General features: G+C 44.1%; 1 long non-coding RNA gene across 3 annotated transcripts; it reads left to right on the forward strand.

Moving 5' to 3' along the window:
- Positions 1 to 257: 257 nt before the first annotated feature.
- Positions 258 to 2,938, forward strand: LOC144982396 (uncharacterized). Of its 3 annotated transcripts, XR_013647294.1 has the most exons (6): positions 261 to 574; positions 679 to 773; positions 1,490 to 1,543; positions 1,762 to 1,919; positions 1,998 to 2,090; positions 2,495 to 2,938. It is a non-coding gene; the product is annotated as an uncharacterized LOC144982396 (long non-coding RNA). The 3 variants fall into 3 exon arrangements; XR_013647295.1 differs by having other exon boundaries at positions 258 to 773; positions 1,646 to 1,919; XR_013647293.1 differs by having other exon boundaries at positions 264 to 773.
- Positions 2,939 to 6,911: the final 3,973 nt, after the last annotated feature.

The raw sequence follows: 6,911 nt of genomic DNA on the forward strand, positions 1-6,911 counted from the left end.
ATGCAGGGGAGGGGCTTAGAACGCACAGGGCCCATGGCTCAGGACACGCAGGGCCCATGAGGCCGACGCGTGCTCCTTGGTAAGACAGTGTGAATAAAACAGCCACCTTTTGTCTCTCACTTCACTTTTACGCCTGTCCAGCCAAGTTGTAGCTGTTGTGGTGTGCATAGAGCCTGATGAAGGCAGAATTTGCCGAAACGCGTAGCGAGCACACTTTATTCTAATTTTGTATTGTTTATTTATTTATTTTTTTACATTTTTGTGAACACTGAAAAAAGTAAACCATTGCTGTCATCAGTTTGATGCATTTCTACTCATTGCATTAATATAAAAATTTTAATTTACTCTCTTGAACTCAATTTTTATAAGTTATGCAATGTGTCTTTGTTTTTTTTTACTTTACTTTAATGTAAATGATAACAGGGTACAAAAGTAAAATTTTTTCGTTTTGTGAAAGCACAATTATTAGGTTGAGTTTGATGTGCGCATGCGCACTAAATGAAATCCAAATTTGGCGGGCCGTATTTCTGCCATAATCTGAACTGCTTCTCAGAGCGACAACTCGACAAGTAAGGTAAAACAACATCAACAAAAATTATTGTATATTAATTAGTTCAGTCGTTTTCTCCTTGTACATTTAAATGAGGATTTCCTTCACTGCCTGGACACAATTTTCAGACGACGTTAGTCGGTCCCCAACCCCCAGCAGCAGTAAGTTTGTTTGGAAAGGAGGAACTAACCGCCGCCCGGAGACCGACAGCAGCAGCTTAAAGGTAAGTTATTACCTCTAATAAGACAAAGGCACTAATTTAAATACAGTCGGCAGTTTTCGAAGCTTGCATTGGTTTGAGTTTTCCCCAAGAATTTTAAGCTTTTACACTTTCTGCTGCAAATTCAACTTTAGCTGCTGTGCAGTTAAGCTAACATTTAGCACTAACAGTGAGGCTCTCATGCCATATATTTTTTGCGACTGGTGAATTTACTTTAATAGGGAGTACAAATCGATGCAACACTGCTATCAAACGCTGTTTGTGGTGTATTTGCTGTCGAATGTTATTTACTACAGGAAAACACCTATGCACCGTGTTACGTTATGTTACACCGGATATTTGAATTTAACAGGGACAACTGCTCTCCCCGAACCGACCGTTCACGCATGCGTGAATATTACGTCACTTGACAAAGTATGTCGTCGGAGGTTAATAATAATAAACCTATTGAATTTTTTATAATGATTGAACAAAAAAAGAGTTTATGGGATACGGCAGCAGGATCCTTAACACTCAACACAGACACATTTTTAATGTCAAAAGCGGCTGCAGGAGCTTGTTACACTTCCCAGTTTTTCCCTGTTGTCAACATTCAAAAAATAAAAATAATCAGAGAGAATGACTCCAAGCTGTGTGGCTGTCATTATCGTGTATGATCATTGAGATTTTCACTGTCTGTAATCATCTGTAATGACTATTTTTATTTATTTTTCATAAAGACACTCTTCGGTTTCTGCTCTGCATCCTGTCTGGAAGCCTTTGACTAACTTTTGGTAAGTTTTTTTTTTTGTTTTGTACAACCTATGCAATTGTGATGAAGGCCCAATCATAACATTGCTCTCCCTACACCCTAAACACCTGTTTGTTTTCCGCAGTTACTCATCGACGTGGAAATTTAAAGACTGTGCCCATACTTATTCAAGACGATCTGAACTCCTAAAACATTACAAACTGGACCATCATCATCCATGTTCTCTGATTTCATTTTCAGATAAATGCAGACTTCTTGAGAGTTACAACAATTACTTTGGAGGCAAAGTTTTTTGCACAGTTGGACAAACACTCCACCAAACTTCTAGAGGTCATCAGGAGCAATGGAGGGCGTGTGAAAGAGCAGACCACCAACATCTTAGAAGTTCTGGATGAAGGGTCTGTATGACATGAGTGGTCCATAGAGTAGTTGTGTGGTTAAGTGAACTTTTAACTAATGACAAGCTTTCTTTTCAGATTGTTGACATTACCATCAGAGGAGAAGCCATCCTAAAATCTCTGATGATCTGCTTGGGTGAATCTTTTGAGCACCTCATTAAAGAACACCAGGTAAGGTTATCCACCTCTAAACTATGACACTCTTATGATGTAGGAAATGGAACATGGCACTGTATGGGTTAGGATCACTGCCAACAAGAAACATATTCATAAAGATAAAGTTGTGCACAAATACTAAGACTTTGTGCACAACTTTGCCAAAAAAAAATGAATACAACATTTAGTTTGCATTTGACATTTCTGTTTTAAATTTTCTTTGCTTTGAATACAACTTTTGCTTAACAGTTAACAGTAAAAAATATGTTATGGGGTCACAGGCATATGTATCTAATCCCGAAACATTGATAAAGCAAAGTGAGCATACACATTGAGGCTTATTTATTTAACTAAAACAAAATTATACCTTTTAGAGCAACGCGCCAGTTGTCATATGTTAATTTTTTTTATGTCTGCAGAACGGTCTGGACAGTGATGCTCCGCAGATTGAAACCATGGCGATCTTTTTCACTGGGAGAGAGGATCTTCTCCGTCCACCAACAGACATCAAGATAGTGATGGATGGAAAACAGGTTCTGAATGAAGTGCCCTATATTTCAACCGCTTTTCTCATGTTCTTGGAACTGACATATTCACTCAACCTAAAATTTCCCAAAAATCTGCAGTACACTTTTGAATTCATTCAAAAAGTCCTCATGGAGCTTGGTGGGAAAAAGTGTCGCCAAAAGTTTTCAGACTGAACAGCCAGCTTAAGTTGGTGTCAATTAATGTTTTTTTTCCCTCACTTAAGTGTATTGGTATTGGGAAACAGTTTTGATGTTTATACATCTTAAAGATGTCATGTTTGTAAATTTGGATGTGGATATGTTCATGGAACAATAAATATTGTTTACATGAAGAAATGTGTTCTGAGTCTGTGTACATCAATATATAATTCTAAAGCTTAATTCAGTTAGATTGTGAACCTGACATTTTTATCTGAGACAACTTTAAAAAGTAAATTGCTCAAAGATTAAAAAATGGATTATATCAAGTCGTTTTTTTCAGGTTAGATGAAGTAGAAAATTTCCATTGAGTAAAAAGCAGAACTTATTTATTTTGATTTATAGAAACTCAAAATAATTGCTTTTCTTCACCTCTCAGAATCAGTTTAACCGAAATTAAAAAAAATAGGTTAGGCTAAATTATTCATTTACATTGATACAATGCAAATATATTAGGTGTGACAGATTACTTCAATTTTTTTAAGTTAAACCACTGTTATATTTTTTTCAGTGAATAAAAACACTCATTTAAGTGGTTGTCCCGCTTTTTTCTTTTTTTCTTTTTTCAAAGTTTGCAAGTTTTTCTATTTTTGATTACATTCTTGCCTGGTGGAAAAACCGTAACACCTGCCATGCACTTCTACGACGGAGAGGAGGATGGAGGTGCTTGGACCACGGTGCGCTACGGGAGGAGACACTACAGAAATCCCCGTGCGCTCAGCTTTAATTACCGGGGCCGACCGGACCATAGGATGGACCGTGCATTTCCCGTCTCCGGCTGGAAGAGGGCGCCAAGGTTCCCAAATTTTGGCTGGAGTAGGGCTTCACCTTCAAATCCTAACTGGCCTGCGCCTCCTATGTACGACGGGTCCCGGCCTTATTTTCCACAGCCCCGCTCTTATGCAGCAGCGGTCCGGGGCTCACCTACCAGACGAGCGACAAGATTTGGACCCCCAGCAGATGTTAGGCAGGACGACCTGCAGATGAAAGACTTGGACAGCTTATCCGCAAATTACATGCTGTAATTAAGATGGTGCATCACTTACAAAACGTGACCATCACGCCGGACAGACCAGAACCTCTGATGATCGCTCGCATAGTGGACTCATTAACCTCACTGATTAAACCCGCTGATCCCACGGATGATGTGTTAGACCTCATTGAGGGCAACGCAAAAAACTGAGGACAGAACACACTGCAGATCCTCCAGGATCACTACCAAAAGAGGCTGGAGAAACTTTTACAGGATCTCCCCGGTGATTTAACCCGAGATTGGAGGGAAGCCTTCATCGTGGCGACACGATGGGCTTGCAGAAATCTACCTCGGATCACGCAGGATGTTCTCGATCAGGCAGAGGCCCTGATCATCACCTGCAGATCAGACTCGGAGCGGCGAAGTCCAGCGGCTACGACACCACCCCCGGCAGGGTCTGATAGCCGCCGGGGGCCGCGCACATCAGGAGGAAGAAAAAAGAGGACCCGTCAACCTGAGCGGGTCTCCATGAGCATTCAAGCTGAATGTTACGAGGCCACAAACCGATCAGTTGGAACTATGACGGACATGAGACCAGCTTGGCCTCCAGATGCAGTTGCAGCAGCCGCTGCCGAGAAGCAGCGTGGACCGCGAACGGCGACCCGCCGCAACCCCTTCGTGGCGCGTGAGGAATTTCTCCCTCAGATTGTGGGGATAACTTCACCCTCTGCTCCCAGACCGGCAGCACGGGCGCCACCTTCCCGAATTTCAGCACTGGACAGCTCCCAGGAGGAGGAAAGCTCCGATAGAGAGGAGAACCGCGGCGGGGAGGTTCTTCACGAGGAGGAGGAGGAGGAGGAGTTCGATAATGAATACGACAGCGAGGAAGATGGGGATGAGGCGGACACGGACGCTGACCCCCCAGCTTCAGGTAGTTCGGGGCTGGATCATATTGTAAGGCCTGGAGGGTTGAAAGATGGGGTAAACAACAAAAAATTGAATGAGGGTATTGAAGGGCTAGAGGAATGATCTGGGGAGAGCGCACGCACACCACCAAAGAGGACCCAAATTCTTGGCCACAATGACAATTTATTCCGATGGAAAAAACATATGAATGGCCAAAAAGTTCCAGTTAAAAGACACTTAAAACAAGCATAAAATGCGTCTAAAAATTCTAGGCACGGATTAAAACAGTAAAACACGATAAAAATCCCAGGAACAGTTAAAAAGGATAAAAGAGACCTAAAAGTCCAAAGAACAGTTAAAACTGGTTTAAAAATGCAGCTCAAAGGGGGGAATCACTGATCCCAAACCAGGAGACGTCTCTCTTCCCCCGACGCTGTTCCGAGGATCCCTCCAGTCATACACACAAAGACCTGGGGGGCGGGCTCCGTTCCGCCTCTGGGGTTTGTGACCGGCACTCCTCCGCGTCACCTCCAGCTGGCTCTCCTGGACACGCTGGAATCTGTGGAAACAGGCAAGCGGCAGCACGAAAAGCAATTCCTGATGCAGGCTGCCACTAGCCCTCCCACCTATTTCCACCAGTCTGCTGAAGCCCGTTCGGCTACTTACACACAGGCAGGGTCCCTGCCCTGCCCTTGCGTGTCGATCGCTCTGCAGACTGATGGTCCCAGCGCCCAGCGCTCTCAGAGTGTGTGTCCCGATCACAGCGAGTCTTCCCGACGTCTGGCGGTCCCGACGTCTGGCGGTCCCGGCGTCCCACTCGCGCCCCGCGTGCATGCGCCTGCTGTCGGTGTGCGACTGCCTTTGGCTTTCCTCCTCAGGACTTTTATAAGTCCCTCCTGATGAGCAGCAGGTGCGGTGGATCGGCGCGCTATGTTACAAGGGGGGTGTGTCCATAGAAAGCATGCAACAAACAGGTAGCACCACAAACATGCAAAAGAAAAACACCCTACAACATGCAATCCCCCCACATCATCACAATATTTCGGACAGCCCGGGTGTGACAGAATGCCAGGAGGACAGCGCATCTCCAGCTTCAGCGGAGGAACGCTGTATTACAGGGCTGGAGCTAGCAGGTGACGGTGCTGAGCCACCAGTAGCCCGTGTTGACTTACCTGCCCCAGAGCGGCAGGTTTTCAAGGCAAAGCGTCACCCTGAAACAAACAGAGAATTGATTGACTGGTTTCTGGAAGTGGAGAAAAGGTGTCTTATTGTTGGTGACTCAAATTTATCCAGAATCCCTGAATATTCCATCCCAGATCTACAGATTGAGAGGTGTCCAGGTGCTAATTTTCGCCACATGCAGGCTTTATTTGAGATAGCCCACGTTCCGTGGGATTTGGTGGTTCAGAATGTGGTCATTGCAGCCGGCATTAACGCCAAAGGTCAGAACATTAAAGAAACTGCAGTTAAACAGCTCCAGCGGGCTCTGAAGATGGCTAAACACAGAGTTCCATCTGCTGTCATCTGGGTTCCCTTGGTTATTTTTTCTGGTAACTTAGTGTGTTACGTACGCAGTGTGTTACTGTTATTATGGCTATTGTTCTTATGGTTCTTATTACTGTTTTATGATGATTATTATTATTACTTTAACCCTACCCCTGGTCCTGTTTCTAACCCTAACCTTTAGTTTAATCTGAACCCTAATCCCAACCCTTAATCAGTTATTAGAAATTTAAATAATCTTAAACATAAAGCAATAACATGGTTGGAAGGAAAAGGTTTTGTTTCACGTGTCTTTTTGCCTGGTTAGCAGTATGCATGCAGGGAGGAGGTGATGGGCAGGTTTGGTGTGAAGGAAAGGAATCTGGAGGGACAGATGGTGGTGGACTTTGCGAAGAGGATGGAAATGGCTGTAGTCAACACTTACTTCCAGAAGAGAGAGGAACATAGAGTGACATACAGAAGTGGAGGTAGGAGTACTCAGGTGGACTACATCCTATGTAGACGAGGTCATTTGAGAGAGGTTAATGGCTGCAAAGTGGTGGTAGGAGAGAGTGTAGCCAGACAGCACCGCATGGTGGTGTGTAAGATGACTCTGGAGGTCAGGAAGAAGAAGAGAGGGAAAACAGAAAAGAAGACCAAGTGGTGGAAGCTACAGAATGAAGAAACTTGTGAGGAATTTAGGCAGAAGTTGAGGCAGGTCCTGGGTGGTCAGGATGAGCTTCCAGAGGA

The sequence above is a fragment of the Oryzias latipes genome, chromosome 2, assembly GCF_053564925.1.
Source record: "Oryzias latipes strain Hd-rR chromosome 2, Olatipes_Hd-rR_3.1".
Taxonomy (NCBI): domain Eukaryota; kingdom Metazoa; phylum Chordata; class Actinopteri; order Beloniformes; family Adrianichthyidae; genus Oryzias; species Oryzias latipes.